Raw genomic sequence first — 18,791 nt, forward strand, 5'->3', positions numbered from 1 at the left:
AGGCTTGAGAGGAATTGGTAGCAGCAACGTCAGACAGTGAACAGAAATGGAACTTGATCCATACTGGAAGAAGCACAGAAACCTGTGCAAATGTGATCGCAAACATCCATTAGTGGATGTACAACAGAAGAAGAATAACTTAATCATTTGCATATACTTTGTTTAAGAATTATGGAAGAATGTTGTCTGCATGGAAGAGTTAAAGGTAGAGATTTTGGAACCTGGCTTCAAACTGCAAGAATATTTCAGCTGCAGATGTGGACTCTTTCCATAAGGGAAACTGCATAAACTAAAAGGAACATAGGTTGCTGAGAGTTTCAAAGGCTGTATTAGTAAACGATTGAGTGAAATAGGGGAAAGGAATACAACAGAAGAAGAATGGCTAGCTTTGAGAGATGAAATAGTGAAGACAGCAAAAGATCAAATAGTCAGAAAGACAAGACCTAGTGGAAATTATTGGATAACACACGAGATATTCAGTATAATATGCGAAAGAAGAAACTATAAGAATGTAACAAATGAAGCAGGCAGAAGGGAGTAGGCAAATTTAAAAGATGAGGCTGACAGACAGGGCAAGATTTCAAAGCAAAAACGTCTAGAGCAGAAACGAAAGGTTGCAGAAGCATCTGTGAGAATAGGAAAGATAGACGCCGCCAATAGAAAAATTAAAGAAACCTTTGGAGGAGAGAGAAGCAGGTGTATGAATGTTAAGAGCTCAAATGGCAAGCCAGACAGCTGGAAGGTTGAAGGAGTATATAGGGGGAACATTAATACAACCGACAACATGCAGGGAAAGATTCCTGAATCGGAATCGAGGAAAACGAGTCCTATGAACATGTGTCCGGAAATGCATCGTAGCCACGGTAGACGGCGCTGACGAATGACAGTTCCTCTGACCACGTGTCGTGTGTTCTTTGCGTATTCCAGGCTCTGTGATTGATGCAGCGTACTGTAAGCAGCAGAATGGTCCGATATCCATATCGAGAATGAAATGGTGTCTGAGTACGGCCAAGGAGATGGAGGCCACTCTGAACATTTGATGTCACGTGGATGCGATGCAGCTCAGTACTGCTTTCCGGGACGATTTGTTGTCGTTGTACGCACACTTCCATTTCAGAACACATCTTCACAGGACTATTTTTCCTCCACTTCCAGTCAGGAATACATCTCTGCAGTTTATCGGTTTTATTAACGTTCGTCCTGTGTAGAGGGTCTACACAAGGGAAACGAACTTGAAGGCAATATTATAGCAATGGAAGAGGACGTAAATGAAGATGAGATGGGAGTTGTGGTGCTGCAAGAATTTGACAGGGCGCTAAAAGATCCAACTCGAAACAAGGCTCCAGAAGTAGATTAAATTCCCTCACAGTTATTGACGTCCTTTGGGGAACATAACTTGACAAAATTGTTCCGTAAGTATGTAAGATATATGAGACAAGCGAATCACTCTCTGACACCAGGATGAATCCAATAATCCCAGTTCCAAAGCAGACATTTTCTGGCAGATGTGGATATTACAGGAGACGTGAAAAAGTAAGTTATTGCAATTTTGACATATGATGACACGATGGAGACCGTGGCTGTTGTTTGAAGACAAATGTTGATGGTGTTAGGACAGCAACCAGCCACAAATTTACTTTCAGTTCCTTTATTCAAAGGACACCGTTACCGGTTTCGAATCGTTGTGATTCATCCTCAGACGGTTTACACGCTTCTTTATGAGATGATGTGTGTTTTTTACAGATTAATTTTCCTAAAATATAAATAATACATAATTATAAACAAGCCACACGCAGATGGTTGCGTTACAGATTTTCCTTGCATGTGATATACGTGAAATATCGGTTTGGAGTGTTTGTTTCCATAGCATTCGTCCAATAGATGTCAATGCATTCCCACAGCATTCTTTTTGTTGCACTCGTAAATTGTTCTCACTAAACACTTTCGATTTGTCACTGAGAAGATTTCTACCACGCACCACATGTTTTGATACATACAAAGAGCTTACAAACATATGAGTATCACAGATGCTATGATATATCGTAACATTTGACGATGATGTCATATGTTTGGAAAGGATCATATATTCATTTACGCAACTGTAATGCCTTTTACACTAGGACAGAGACATTGAATTTTTGAATTGATATTTTTAAGTTAATTATTAAGTTTTTTTTAATTTTTTTTTCCACACACAAACACTGTTGGGTCAGGCAAAGTAAGTTTTATTGACTGCTGCCCTGCACTTCAAAGTGACTCAGATACTGACACTATTTTTCAACATAGTCACAGAGTCTCGGTAAACAGTCAATCATTCACATTCTCGACGACAGAAACTCACTCCCTGGTCACGGAGCCTTCCTAGAAGGCATCGCATCGTCGGAAAATCTGACCTGCTGTGAGTCAGTTCCTCGACTGCCTGCGTCTGCGCGGCCTTGGTCAAATTGTTGACACCGTTTCACAACAGCTCGAGGCGACACTGCATTCGGTCCGCATGTCATTAGAATTTCGCCATGGATGTCACTGCAGTTTAGGCGTTTTCCCCGAAAGAATCTTACTGCCCCGCGTATTCCTACATTTGAGTACGCGCCTTTTCAGTCGCACGCTGTGATGTACCTGTTGTTATCCATTCTACAGCACCACTCCTGTATTTCATTTTTTTACTACTGGCTGGATAATGAATTAGAATGTTTAAATTGGAAATATTTTCTGACTTTTAACTGTGAAGGCATAAATGCTTTTGCAGCCGGCTGCCGAAGAGACAGCATCAGCCATAACTGAAATAAACTTTCTAGTAAATTTCATAGTAAATCTTGTTAGTTGTATTTTATTCTCAGTGGGAAAACTTTCTCTTCTGCTGTGATGGTCGTCTCAAACGCCGCCACCGCAGAAGTTGCTAATTGTCGACCGTGTCGCCTAATGAAAGAATCTCAAATTTCGGTGCTGTCAAATGAACTGTTTGTCAAATAAATAGACAGGCACTATATTTTACTTGATGTTATTTATACTAATTCAAAATCCAATATTATTAACAAAACTGTTACAATAGGAAGAGCGATAAAATTTCGCGTCCTTTCTTCATCAAGACACAGTACATACTCCGCTTTTTTGCCAAACTAACAAAAAAAGGTGGCAGTCACATCTCTGTCATCTAACAACATTTCTGCTGCAGCTCATCGCTTCCTCTTTTATCTTGCGTATACCCCTTTGAAAACATCTAGGAAGTGCCGTTACACTGCGTCTGCAGGAAATCCGGCCACGTACTCCCTTCGGACAGTGAGCAACTTTTCCTGCGCAATTGTCATACTGTGGAACGACGTATTTTTTAAGCCCCTTCGCATGAGCCTAATAAGTCATACACTATGTGATCAAAACTATCCGGACACCTGGCTGAAAATTACTTAAAAGCTCGTGGCGCCCTCCATTGGTAATGCTGGAATTCAGTATGGTGTTGACCCACCCTTAGCCTTGATGACAGCTTCCACTCTCGCAGGCATACGTTCAATCAGGTGTTGGAAGGTTTCTTGGGGAATGGCAGCCCATTCTTTACCGAATGCTGCACAGAGGAGAGGTGTCGATGTCGGTCGGTGAGGTGTGGCACGAAGCCGGCGCTCCAAAACATCCCAAAGGTGTTCTATAGTATTCAGGACCGGACTCTGTGCAGGCCAGTCCATTACAGGGATGTTATTGTCGTGAAACCACTTCGCTAAGGGCCGTGCTTTATGAACATGTGTTCCATCGTGTTGAAAGATGCAGTAGCCATCCCCGAATTGCTCTTCAACAGTGGGAAGCAAGAAGGTGCTTAAAACATCAATGTAGGCCTGTGCTGTAATAGTGTCAAGCAAAACAACAAGGGGTGCAAGCCCCCTCCATGAAAAACAGGCCACACCATAACACCACCGCCTCAGAATTTTACTGTTGTCACTACACACGCTGGCAGATGACGTTCACCAGGCTTTCGCCATACCCACACCCTGCCGTCGGATCGCCACATTGTGTATCGTGATTCGCCATTCCACAAAACGTTTTTCCACTGTTCAATCGTCCAATGTTTACTCTCCTTACACCAAGAGAGGCGTTGTTTGTCCTTTACCTGCGGGATGTGTGGCTTATGAGCAGCTGCTCGAACATGAAATCCAAGTTTTCTCACCTCCCGCAGCGGATCCTGACGCCGTTTGGAATTCCTGTGTGATGGTCTGGATAGATGTCTGCCTATTACACATTACGAGCCTCTTCAACTGTCGGCGGTCTCTGTCAGTCAGCAGACGAGGTCGTCCTATACGCTTTTTTGCTGCACGTGTCCCTTCACCTTTCCACTTCGCTATTACCTCAGAAACAGTGGACCTAGGGATGTTTAGGAGTGTGGAAATATCGCGTACAGACGTATCACACAACCGACGCCCAATCACCGGACCACATTTGAAGTCCGTGAGTTCGTCGGAGCCCCCCACTCTGCTCTCTTATGATGTCTAGTCAGGTCGCTGATATGGAGTACCTGGCAGTAGGTGGCAGAACATTGCACCTAATATGAAAACGTATGTTTTTTGGGGGGGGGGGGGTGTTCTGATACTTTTGATCACATAGTGTATATCTCGTGGAAGACCAATTTGGTTTTCGGAGAAATGTAGGAATACGCGACGCAGTACTGGCCCTACGACTTGTATTAGAAGACACGTTGATGTAAGGCAACCATGCGTAATGACATTTTGGAGATTTATAGAAAGCTTTTGACACTGTCCTTGTACTGTGTGAATCTTTTTTTCTTCGGTTGTTACTGTCACTGCTGAGGCCTGTGCTTTAGTATCTGGAGGTGATGGTTTGCAAATGTGGAGAGTGTAGTTTCTCTTTTAGTGCTCTTTGGTGTTCGGGGCGTCTTATTCTAACGTTTAGACACGTTTCCTTCACATACACTTGAGTTACGGACATGTAACTGGCGTATCTCTGGTTTTCGGAATTAATGTGACGCTGGACGAGGTTTTTTTTTTTTTTTAAGTGTCGCGTCAGTTCTGTATATAGCGTCTCGCCTCGTGATGTTTCCCATTCAGTGGACCACTTCGTTACTAAATGTCTAAATGTCAGTCAGTGTCACGAGTTGCTGGTTTTATTGGTTCCTGTACATTGATATTTCTTACTGTGTATTATTAAATCTGTGCGGTGTTTCAGTATACTTTTAAGTGTATTTTGTCAGGCCCATTTCTTTCTCTTTTTATATAACCTGGCATCTAACCAGGCGTTCTACGTGTTTTACATTGCATATGTTGCGGTGAACATAGTATGCATTACATGTAATACACGAAGGGACTTCGAAAAGTAAGTTACACAGGTAATCCCCCGTCCCCCCGCTAAGATCATTGCGCAATAACAATGGAACATTGTCAGAGAAGAGTGCACGTTATGGGTTTCTTGCCCTGTTAGTAGTTGCATCACATTGTATGTGAGTGGAATGGCGCGACGTCAGGAACCGTACTTCATGGCTCAAGTAAGCGTGACAGTGCGATTCTTGTGGGTGAAACGGCTAAGCTCCACACACGTTCATCGCGAAATTCTGGCGATACGCAGCGTCGTGTCCAGCTGTGATGAAGTGGCGCCAGTGCGCCGCACAGACATAGTTTTATTGTCACTATAGGCACTCAGATCATTGTAATTAAAACTATTATCATTCTAATTAAAACTATTGTTATGATGTAAAAAAGGTACTGTATGTGTGAAACAGGGGTCGGAAGTAAGAGAGGGCCTAATGGTGCTTGTCAGATCAGGTTAAATAGGAACTCGCTCGCCTGTACCACTTCCAATCAAAATTTCCGCTTCCGTGGTGTTACATTGGAGAGAAGTAACTTTCCTTCTCTGTGGGTGAAGGGTTCTCAGAAGCGAGATAACGCATGACACTCTCGATCAGAGTTACGTCGCTTTCGGGACAAGTTTGCTAAGATGGAGTTAAAGCCTAATGTCCTGGTGGCACATCAAGTCTTGCCTCACGATCTCCATTGACTTCTTGAGGCCACATAGTTCTCAGTCTTTTAGCCATTCTGCCGGCCGGTGTGACAGAGCGGTTCTAGGCGCTTCAGTCTGGAATCGCTTGACCGCTACGGTTGCAGGTTCGAATCCTGCCTCGGGCATGGTTGTGTGTGATGTCCTTAGGTTAGTTACGTTTCAGTAGTTCTGTTCTAGGCGACTGATGACCTCAGATGATAAGTCCGATAGTGCTCAGAGCCATTCTTTTTTTTTTTTTTTTTTTTTTAGTCATTCTGATGTATTGAGAAAAAGTCAGTCATTTTCTATGAATCTCTGTTCGCAAGCAAAACGAAATCAAAATGTAATGAGTAGGCACCCAAATCACAGACGAGACTTACTAAATTCACTTTTCCTAGAAAAATAAAGAAATAAAACCTATCGAAAAACAAAGCAATGTCGTTAAGTTTTGAAAACACAAAGCCTAATCAGTAAATGCGTAATTCTAGTCAAGTAAATTCACTGTTAGCATGTATTTGTAAAGAAGTTTACGTCAGTTGCTATTATCAATTCTGTCACTGACGTAAACTTCCGAAAATACGTATGTCACTCAGGAGGAACCCCTTGAGTGCGAAGTCACAATTTCAGTCTTTCGTAAGGCTTAAACGAAAGTGTTGTGTCAACAATTACGACAAGAAAAATATTAGCTGCTAATGATGTACCATCTGCGTCAGGAAGGCGACAGAAAATGAGTGCCCAAAGAGATACAGAGATCAACGTTCTATAACTCCGACCGAAGAGTCCTCGAAAGGCAAAACGGCACTGACCGAATGCCGTGTCATCCTTAGCCTATAGGCGTCACTGGATGCGGATATGGAGGGGCTTGTGGTCATTACACCGCTCACCTGGCCGTTGTCAGTTTTCGTGACTGGAGCCGCTACTTCTCAATCAAGTAGCTCCGGAATTGGCGTCACAAGGGCTGAGTGGACCCAGCTTGCCAAGAGCCCTAGTCAGACAAAGACGGTTACCCATCTAAGTGCTAGCCAAACCCGACAGCGCTTAACTTGGGTGATCTGACGGGCACCGCTGTTACCAAGGCGGCGAGGTCGTTGGCTCAACCTTCTATGGGTTGCATGTATTACACTTGATAAAGTGGACATCGTCGACCTTCAACTTCTCGCAGCACAATAAATTATTTTCCAACAAATTTACCGTCCACATTAACAGTCACCAGAATTGTATACGAAAGCGTTAAGATACCTCTGATTTCCTGGGTTCCTTCACTTCCTCTTCAAATCCTGATTGGTCGGAGTTGAAAACAAATTCCTTACTGACCGATGGGACGTTTGTTTATCTCATCTGTAAATTCTCGGCCGGATTCCGCAGTTTGCTGTGCATCGTCAAGTTGACGCTTCCATCAACTGCTTGCCTTGAAATCACAGTAACCTGTGTCACGCGGAATTTGATGTGGTCACTATCATGAACACCCTGAAAACACCTCGATCGAGCATCCTTGAAACGCACGAACACCGGTTGTTGTAACAAATGTGCCTTGTCCTCCCCTGAAAAAAATGTTCAAAGGTGTGTGAAATCTAATGGGACTTAACTGCTAAGGTATTCAGTCTCTATGCTTACACACTACTTAACCTAAATTATCCTAAGGACAAACACACACACCTATGCCCGAGGAAGGACTCGAACCTCCGCCGGGACCAGCCGCACAGTCCATGACTGCAGCGCCCTAGACCGCTCGGCTAATCCCGCGCGGTGTCCTCCCCTGAATATCCGTAGTTTTTCGTATGCACTACACGGTCATATTGCTGCAGACCTATTCGAAATCTGTTCATTTTTATTTTTTGCCATGCTGCCGATTATCTACCATGTACGTGATTGTGTTTAGTACCTGCTCCTTGGAGCAGTACGTTTCGCCGGAAATGGCATTTGTGGCTTCCTGTCCGGCAACGATGGTGAACTACATGGTTCGACACCTGTTTCAGCATCACTTTCACTTGTTAAGCACGTATCGCCTTTATTGTACTTGTCATGTACATTGTTCGCACAGTCGAACTTATACGACACCACACGTTCCACTGAATCATCTTGCAGAAAAGTTATTATTTCATCTGCCACTTCTTTCTCACTCTGCAGAATTCCTTAGGTTCCTTTCTGACGCAATGTCAAGTTCGGGAAGTGTTATAGATATAACGCAATGTCTGCTTTGCTTATCGTTGCATTGCCATGCTTTACATCAACACTGCTAGCACTGTACCATTGTTGTGAGTTCGACTAAGGGGTTCAACTACGTTCCGTAGCCTCATGCTGTGCCTACCATCGGAGATCTCCAGTGTCACCCCCTGTTGCCATTAGCAACCCATATTGTGGTTGCATGATTGACAATACGAGGAACGTCGAAAGCGGTAATCATCATTGGCCTTTCGCGAACCTCGCACCCAAGGGGTTCCTTTTGAGTTAAAAGAAAATAACAGCTTTTGGTTCTTTGATATACTGCTCCGTGATCATTAAACTTCTGAACTGCTAAGCTAAGCAGATGATTTTAGATAAAACTTTAACTTACGATATCCTTTTTCGCGATCCAGTTTTGATGAAATAAAGCCTATACGTTGCCCCAAGCTACACTCAAGTTAACGTTGGAAACCTAATGAAAGTTTGTCTAGTAACTTCGGAGATTAGCGTGTTCAAGCAGCCTGAGACGACTGTTTTACAGTTTTTTTATTAATAGATATAAAAATACAAATATCAAAAAAAAAAAGTTTTGCATCGCCTCGGTTCCCAGAGTTCCGGAACCAGTACAGAAAATAGAGATCAACATAAACATCATTTCCGCCCTTTTTATTGCTCATGGAAACCAGACATTGCAAGTTCTACCACCGTACCGCGAGACCTTCAGAGGTGGTGCAGATTGCTGTACACACCGGTACCTGTAACACCGAGTAGTACGTCCACATGCATTGATGCACGCCTGTATTCGTCGTGGCATGCGATCCACAAGTCCATCAAGGCACTATAGGTCCATATTGTCCCTCTCCTCAACGGCTATTCGGCGTGGATCCTTCAGAGTGGTTGGTGGTTCACGTCGTCCATAAACAGCCCTTTTCAATCTGTCCCAGACATGTTTGATAGGGTTCTTGTCTGGAGAACATGCTGGTCACTCTAGTCGATCGATGTCGTTATCCTGAAGGAAGTCATTCACAGGATGCGCACAATTGGGGCAGGAATTTCCGTCTGTGAAGACGAATGCCTCGCCAATATGCAGCCGATATGGTTGCACTATCTGTCGGAGGATGGCATTCACGTATCGTACAGCCGTTACGGCGCCTTCCACGACGACCAGTGGCGTATGTCGGCCCCACATAATGCCCCCCAAAACAAAAGGGAACCTCCACCTTGCTGCACTCGCTGGACAGTGTGTCCAAGGCGTTCAGCCTGACGGGGTTGCCTCCAAACACATCTCAGACGATTGTCTAGTTGAAGGCATAAGCGACACTCATCGGTGAAGAGAACGTGATGCCACTCCTGAGCAGTCCATTCGGCATGTTGTTGGGCCCATCTGTACCGCGCTGCATGGTGTCGTGGTTGCAAAGATGGACCTCGCCATGGACGTCGGGAGTGAAGTTGCGCATCATGCATCCTATTGGGCACAGTTTGAGTGGTAACACGGTGTCCTGTAGCTGCACCAAAGGCTTTATTCAACACGGTGGCGTTGCTTTCAGGGTTCGTCCGAACCATAATCCGTAGGTAGCGGTCATCCATTGCAGTAGTAACCATTGGGCGGCCTGAGCGACGCATGTCATCGACAGTTCCTATCTCTCTGTATCTCCTCCATGTCCTAACAACATCGCTTTGGTTCAGTCCGAGACGCCTGGACACTCCCCTTGTTGAGAGCCCTTCCTGGCACAAAGTAACAAAGCGGTCGCGATCGAACCGCGGTATTCACCGTCTAGGCAAAGTTGAACTACAGACAACACGAGCCGTGTACCTCCTTCCTCGTGAATTGGCTGGAACTGATCGGCTGCCGCACCCCCTCCGTCTAATACTCTCATGTATGGTTGTTTACATCTTTGGTCGGGTTTACTGACATCTCTGAACAGTCAAAGGGACTGTGTCTGTGATAGAATATCCACAGTCAACGTCTAACTTCCGGAGTTCTGGGAACCGGGATGACACAAAACTTTTTTTGATGTGTGTAGATGAAAAAATTTGTATTAAATTTTGCTACAAGAACGGAATAAATTGCAACAAAATTTTAGTCATGTCGAATATTGTTTTTGTAAACCTGCAATGGGTAAAATAATTGTTTATGAGTGATATAAGCATTCAGAAGAACGCCGTGAAGAAGTTGATCACAAGTGCCCTAGAATCCCATCACATTATCAACCGATGAAATCGTCGAAAAAGTGCAGTAAATAGAATCAGTGATCATCAAATAGCAAGTAGAGGAGTAGCTGACGACGTTGGCATATGAACTGGCTCATGCCATGGAATTTTTCGAATATTTTGGGTATGAAAGGTGCGACCAAAATTAGGACCCTAAAGCTCCACCTGAAAACGGCGGGAATCAAAGGGTCAATACGTCAGTGAGCTAACACAGCGACGACAGTGATGCAAGCTGAACAACTCTCCGCCACGTTTTATGTTGTCAGAACAAATGGACCCTTTGTGGCATAGTGGCACATAATGTGTCACGTAACTACAAAGTAACATCCAGCCATTGGCTTTTATTAGTGACAGGCAGAACCGAAATTACCGCTGGAGGCTGTGACACGTTATTTAGCGCTCGCTGCGGTGTCACGCCATAGTGTTACTGCTACATTTTATGTGGTCGTTGTGCTGTTGTCACGAAAGCGAGAGGGTAAAAGTCTACACCAGAGTCTGCGGCAATGTTGTCATCGCTCGCCGTGGTAAATTCTGGCAACGAAAGAGGTGTGTCGGCTGCTGATTGGACGTAGCTAATTGGACGTAGCTAATGAGAGAGCAGCGGACGGACGCGTGTTTCGAAGTAAGAGACGAAGAGATTTTGTGGCATTCTCATGTCAGAGTACCACATCCTCGAAATTCCTGAAATATCTTATGAAAAAGCAGTCAAATACCTGTGACAACCAAGATAATAAATTTAATTGCTGCTCGTGTTGCGCTATTTTCCAACCTCACCATAACCTCACACAATTCGGGACATGTTCGAAAAAAAGTGAAATATTTGTGACAAGGCACTAGAATTTCACAGCCTATTATCTCGCCTCTCGCTGACTACGCAAAACTGAGGCGTCACCGACTTACGACCAGAAGAGAAAAACCACGGCACCGCGTCTGGTGCTTCCCCTGAGCTAGAATTAAGCCAAGCGACAGAGTCGGTGTTTTGTTTTATAAGCTACACAACCGCTGAATTTCTTTTCAGAATCGTGCCTGTCGTGTGTCCAGGCTATAAATGAGCGCACACATCCGAAGAGAAGATCTAATACTCGTGTACGTAGTTCTACTTATGCAACTGAGCTGAATTTTGTGTACATTGATGTATTTGTTTACTTGTGTAACAAAGCTTGTTCCATCCAGTTCCTGGCCACATACCTTAACCTACATGATACTTCCAGCGTTTTGTGACGATAGAGAAATCTGGACAAACGTTTGTAGTATATTTTGCAACATTTCTGAAACCTTAGGAGAAAGAATATCCAAACATTTTGTTGTGACTAACAACATTGTTGCTGAAGTTAAAATCTTCTTGGTTATTAGGCCGCGTCATGTTTCTTCTAAAATGATCGACGTTTCGACCCCTCTGCTGGGATCTCTCTCAAGATCTTCTGCTTCAAGCAGTAGTGGACACCAGAAAATCCTGAAGAAGATCTCAGCAGAGGGGTCGAAACGTCGATCATTTTAGAAGAAATATGACGCGGCCTAATAACTCAGAAGATTTTAACTTCAGTGACAACAGCCACGAAAGCCTGCAGACTTACATAACATTGTTGCTGGTTGGAAACCTATGGTGAACTATGGCTCTCTTGTAGGAGTGTTGTTAAGTTACTGACGATTGCAGTAGGCATTACTACAATAATTGTTCTTCCTATATTCTGTTACATTTTAAATGAAGCATGATTTCACATTAGAAAATGTGGATTATAGGCATGAAAGTCTGTAATATCTTGTGAGTAGATAGTTACTTATTTTAAATTACAACATTGAATTATAGTAGGAGTCCTTCGTAAGCAAGGTAAAAAGTACAACGTACAAATTACTCTATGAAGCAATCTTGGTATCATTTTGCACCTGGCTAATTATTTTGCAAAATTTGATTCCTCTGATTTGATCCGTTATAATCTTTGTAACTGTTTTGTTTATATCAGATATTTTCGATGTGTATAGTGTACAAGAAGCTGAGTGTGATGTTTTAGTGCGTTTGAGACCCTGCACAAATGGACCATTAGAAAACTGTAAATAGAAATTCTTCTAAATTTCGCCTCTAACTTCACCAAAAGAATCGATAACCAACTAACAAATCGCGTCTTTCTTATGTAGTGCAATAAAAGTCAACGAAATGAAGCAGACTCTCACACATTGACGACATCAGTAGAAATGGCTTAATACACACAACAAACGCACTTGAAAATTGGGATCATTTCCCGAAACGCGTCGTGGGAAAAGTAAATAAAGAAAAATCGTGACTGGTAGCAGAAGATTTTTTTTGTAAGCAAATCTATTTAAATCTGATTCCATATAATTAAAAGACTGATTCAGGACAAAAACAATTTAGCCAGGTAGTGCCTCAGCTATTAATTTCATAAACTTAGTATCAACCAACAATTTCGTTGTATATTCGACTGACTGAGAGGGTTACATCGTATTGTACTTCATCCGTGAGCCACACCCATAAAATAGATAGTTTGTTTAAAATTCAAATACAAATTTACCACAAACAATTTACTTAAAAGAAATTTTTTTCTAGAACGTTTCTCTTGAAATCTCTGTTCTTCCCAACTTCTGGATTAGGCACGTCGCCTACAGATTTTACAATGTTTTCGTGTCGGGTATGTCTTATGTACAGCAAAGGATGTATTAACCCAGACCAAGACAATGTCTACTAGTTGTGAAAGTCACGCAACCCTACGTTGGGGCCACAATACTCGCATCTATACGTTACAGCCACTGCTGAAAGACGATGTACAGCGTGTGTTCGTCCACAATAATCGGGGATAATGTCGGTTCTGCTTGTCACTAATTAACAGTAATGGCTCGATGTTCAGGCTCTATAATGAATACATTAAGAGCTGTAAGCAATTGTTCATCTTCGATACTGTGAAACAAATTTCTTATACTGCAAGCTCTTTGCTTACCACATTTTGAGAGGTTGTAGCGTGGGCGAAAACAAGAAAAAAATACCCACGGTCTCTAAAGTGCATACCTTACACTGCATACCTTGTTCATCTTCGCTACTGTGTAACAGATCTTTTCTACTGAAGAACTGCTCATAACTCATAAGATATGCATTTTAGAACACATGTTTACTGCATTTTTTGATTCGAATGATTGTTCTTGTCATATCATTGAATAGTGACCATTCCTTCTGGGACACCCTGTATATTCTCTATTTCTTTGATGGGAGTAAAGGCTGGAATGACGCGAATAAGTTCAGAAGAGGGTAACAAGACTAACGAGTACACCACCCGTCAGTTTTACTTCTGTATTTTTTTTAATTTATGTGACGTGAATTTCAGAACTCAAATATGAATCTTACCCAGCAGCTGGATGCAACTCTCAAAAATTCTCGACAAAATCTACCGGGTGATCAAAAAGTCAGTATAATTTTGAAAACTGAATAAATCAAATGGGTCTGATCACTATGGGACTTAACATCTGGGGTCATCAGTCCCCTAGAACTTAGAACTACTTAAACCTAACTAACCTAAGGACATCACACACATCCATGTCCGAGTCAGGATTCGAACCTGCGACCGTAGCAGTAGCGCGGTTCCGGACTGAAGCGCCTAGAACCGCATGGCCACCGAGGCCGGCTGAATAAATCACGGAATAATGTAGATAGAGAGGTACAAATTGACACACATGCTTGGCGCGACGGTTCAATCCCGCCTCTGCCCATCCTGATTTAGGTTTTCCGTGATTTCCCTAAATCGCTTCAGGCAAATGCCGGGATGGTTCCTTTGAAAGGGCACGGCCGATTTCCTTACCCATACTTCCCTCACCCGAGCTTGCGCTCCGTCTCTCACGACCTCGTTGTCGACGGGACGTTAAACACTAATCTCCTCCTCCTCCTCCTCCAAACATGCCAGGAATGACATGGGGTTTTATTAGAACCAAAAGATTAAAAAATGTCCGACAGATGGCGCTTCATCTGATCAGAATAGCAATAATTAGCACAACAAAGTAAGACACAGCAAAGATGATGTTGTTTACAGGAAATGCTCAATATGTCCACCATCATTCCTCAACAATAGCTGTAGTCGAGAAATAATGTTGTGAACAGCACTGTAAAGTATGTCCGGAGTTATGGTGAGGCATTGGCGTCGGATGTTGTCTTTCAGCATGCCTAGGGATGTCGGTCGATCACGATACACTTGCGACTTCAGCTAACCCCAAAGCCAATAATCCCACGGACTGAGGTCTAGGGACCTGGGAGGCCAAGCCTGACGAAAGTGGCGGCTGAGCACACGATCATCACCAAACGACGCGCGCAAGGGATCTTTCACGCGTCTAGCAATATGGGGTGGTTCTAGAAAACCCCATGTCATTCCAAGCATGGGTGTCAATTTTTACCTCTCTATCTACATTATTCTGTGATTTATTAAGTTCTCAAATTTATACTGACTTTTTGGTGGCCCGGTACTTAAGAATTTTCCGAGCGTCTTTAGCACTTTAAGGTACGCTCAATTACTCGATGACCAGTGTAACTCAGTGGCAGAATGCTTGCTTGCCACCTGGGCGCCCATTGGTTCAAGGGAGGTGCTCGCAGAAACAAGCATTCCAGTGAAGAGTAAAACAGAAACTTGAAAAAATATAGTTATTTTTTAAATTATTTGAATTTTTTGAAATTATTAGAAATTTTTTAAATGTAAACAATCAATATTAACTATCTTCCATAAATCACCAGTAATGAAGTATTTCTATTTACAATGAAAACTGGTGTTCTGTGTGTGATATGTCTTTGGAAATAACAAGAGACGCATTTCTCATAAAAATGACAATTACGTATGTGTTAAATAGCATATATTTGACGAATTTTATATTTAAATGTAGTAGATATTCGGACTGAATGGAAAAAAGGGAAAGGAACAATGATTGAAGGTAGACTCGAACCAGCGATTACTAATACGAGCGCTCTCGATTTTTTTTTTTTCATCTTTATGTATTTTACGCTTCACGAAAACCCTAATAGAGCATTCACCATTGTTTAAAGGTTTGCATCAGACAGGAATCGAACTCACGCTGCCGACGTGGCAGGCAAGCACTCTAATGCAGAGCGACGTTACCTTTCGAAACGTAAAGTTTAGTTTAGGGTATTAGAAACGCTAAGAAAACTGGAAAGTTGTTTTTTCGGAGAATTTTTAGAGTTCCATCGAAATGCTTCGGATTATTGACTTTTGATATCCAGAACTTCAGGGCCGGCCAGCGTGGCCGAGCTGTTCTAGGCCCTTCAGTCTGGAACAGAGCGACCGCTACGGTCGCAGGTTCGAATCCTGCCTCGGGCATGGATGTGTGTGATGTCCTTAGGTTCTACATCTACATCCATACTCCGTAAGCCACCTGACGGTGTGTGGCGGAGGGTACCCTGAGTACCTCTATCGGTTCTCCCTTCTATATCAGTCTCGTATTGTACGTGGAAAGAAGGATTGTCGGTATGCTTCTGTGTGGGCTCTAATCTCTCTGATTTTATCCTCATGGTCTCTTCTCGAGATATACGTAGGAGGGAGCAATATACTGCTTGACTCTTCGGTGAAGGTGTGTTCTCGAAACTTTAACAAAAGCCCGTACCGAGCTACTGAGCGTCTCTCCTGCAGAGTCTTCCACTGGAGTTTATCTATCATCTCCGTAACGCTTTCGCGATTACTAAATGATCCTGTAACGAAGCGCGCTGCTCTCCGTTGGATCTTCTCTATCTCTTCTATCAACCCTATCTGGTACGGATCCCACACTGCTGAGCAGTATTCAAGCAGTGGGCGAACAAGCGTACTGTAACCTACTTCCTTTGTTTTCGGATTGCATTTCCTTAGGATTCTTCCAATGAATCTCAGTCTGGCATCTGCTTTACCGACGATCAACTTTATATGATCATTCCATTTTAAATCACTCCTAATGCGTACTCCCACATAACTTATGGAATTAACTGCTTCCAGTTGCTGACCTGCTATTTTGTAGCTAAATGATAAGGGATCTATCTTTCTATGTATTCGCAGCACATTACACTTGTCTACATTGAGATTCAATTGCCATTCCCTGCACCATGCGTCAATTCGCTGCAGGTCCTCCTGCATTTCAGTAGAATTGTCCATTGTTACAACCTCTCGATACGCCACAGCATCATCTGCAAAAAGCCTCAGTGAACTTCCGATGTCATCCACCAGGTCATTTATGCATATTGTGAATAGCAACCGTCCTATGACACTCCCCTGCGGCACGCCTGAAATCACTTTTACTTCGGAAGACTTCTCTCCATTGAGAATGACATGCTGCGTTCTGTTATCTAGGAACTCCTCAATCCAATCACACAATTGGTCTGATAGTCCATATGCTCTTACTTTGTTCATTAAACGACTGTGGGGAAGTGTATCGAACGCCTTGCGGAAGTCAAGAAACGCAGCATCTACCTGTGAGCCGTGTCTATGGCCCTTTGAGTCTCGTGGACGAATAGCGCGAGCTGGGTTTCACACGACCGTCTTTTTCGAAACCCATGCTGATTCCTACAGAGTAGATTTCTAGTTTCCAGAAAAGTCATTATACTCGAACATAATACGTGTTCCAAAATTCTACAACTGATCGACGTTAGAGATATAGGTCTATAGTTCTGCACATCTGTTCGACGTCCCTTCTTGAAAACGGGGATGACCTGTGCCCTTTCCCACTCCTTTGGAACGCTACGCTCTTCTAGATACCTACGGTACACCGCTGCAAGAAGGGGGGCAAGTTCCATCGCGTACTCGGTGTAAAATCGAACTGGTATCCCATCAGGTCCAGCGGCCTTTCCTCTTTTGAGCGATTTTAATTGTTTCTCTATCCCTCTGTCGTATATTTCGCTATCTACCATTTTGTCATCTGTGCGACAATCTAGAGAAGGAACTACAGTGCAGTCTTCCTCTGTGAAACAGCTTTGGAAAAAGACATTTAGTATTTCGGCCTTTAGTCTGTCATCCTCTGTTTCAGTACCATTTTGGTCACAGAGTGTCTGGACATTTTGTTTTGATCCACCTACCGCTTTGACATAAGACCAAAATTTCTTAGGATTTTCTGCCAAGTCAGTACACAGAATTTTACTTTCGAATTCATTGAACGCCTCTCGCATAGTCCTCCTCACACTACATTTCGCTTCGCGTAATTTTTGTTTGTCTGCAAGGCTTTGGCTATGTTTATGTTTGCTGTGAAGTTCCCTTTGCTTCCGCAGCAGTTTTCTAACTCGATTGTTGTACCACGGTGGCTCTTTTACATCTCTTACAATCTTGCTTGGCACATACTCATCTAACGCATATTGGACGATGGTTTTGAACTTTGTCCACTGATCCTCAACACTATCTGTACTTGAGACAAAACTTTTGTGTAGAGCCATCAGGTACTCTGTAATCTGCTTTTTGTCACTTTTGCTAAACAGAAAAATCTTCCTACCTTTTTTAATATTTCTATTTACTGCTGAAATCATCGATGCCGTAACCGCTTTATGATCGCTGATTGTCTGTGTTAGTTAGGTTTAAGTTGTTCTAAGTTCTATGGGACTGATGACTTCAGATGTTAGGTCCCATAGTGCTCAGAGCCATTTGAACCAGAACATCAAGTACCACAAACCCAAAAAAAAAAAAAAAAAAAAAAAAAAAAAAAAAAAAAAAAAAAAAAAAAAAAAAAAAAAAAGCTGAAAACGTGCATTGTCCGGGTATGTATTACTTCCAATCTTCGTCTATCTCCATCTTCCCCTCTCTCGGGTCATGCCCTGCTTTACCCTCTGTCCCTCCATCTCGTCCAATTCCTCGCCCTCCATCTCCTCCTATCACCTCGACACACTCATCAACGCATATGGATAATGAGATTTCCACTGTGTAGCGGAGTGTGCGCTGATATGAAGCTTCCTGGCAGATTAAAACTGTGTGCCGAACCGAGACTCGAACTCGGGACCTTTGCCTTTCGCAGGCAAGTGTTGTACCATCTGTGCCACCCAAGCACGACTCACGCCCCGTCCTCACAGCTTTACTTCTGCCAGTATCTCGTTTCCTACCTTTGCACTTGCCCGCGAAAGGCAAAGGTCCCGAGTTCGAGTCTCGGTCCGGCACACAGTTTTTATCTGCCAGGAAGTTTCACATATGGATAATATCTGCGAAATGTGTTGCGAATAGAACTGGTGGTAAACTAGTGGTACATTAAAACGTCATGGATGACGTGGCAGTTTTTCACACATGTTGTAAGTAGGCTGTTTATGTTTTTATATTGGTAACGCCACGTAGCGCTCTGGATGTGCTGTGTGCAGTCTGTGGCTGGTTGGCATTGTTGTAATATTCGCTTTTATAGTGTTGGGCAGTTGGCTGTTAATAGCGCGTAGCGTTGCGCAGTTGGAGGTGAGCCGCCAGCAGTGGTGGATGTGGGGAGAGAGATGGCGGAGTTTTGAGAGCGGATGATCTGGA

Source organism: Schistocerca americana, chromosome 8, assembly GCF_021461395.2.
Source record: "Schistocerca americana isolate TAMUIC-IGC-003095 chromosome 8, iqSchAmer2.1, whole genome shotgun sequence".
Classification (NCBI taxonomy): domain Eukaryota; kingdom Metazoa; phylum Arthropoda; class Insecta; order Orthoptera; family Acrididae; genus Schistocerca; species Schistocerca americana.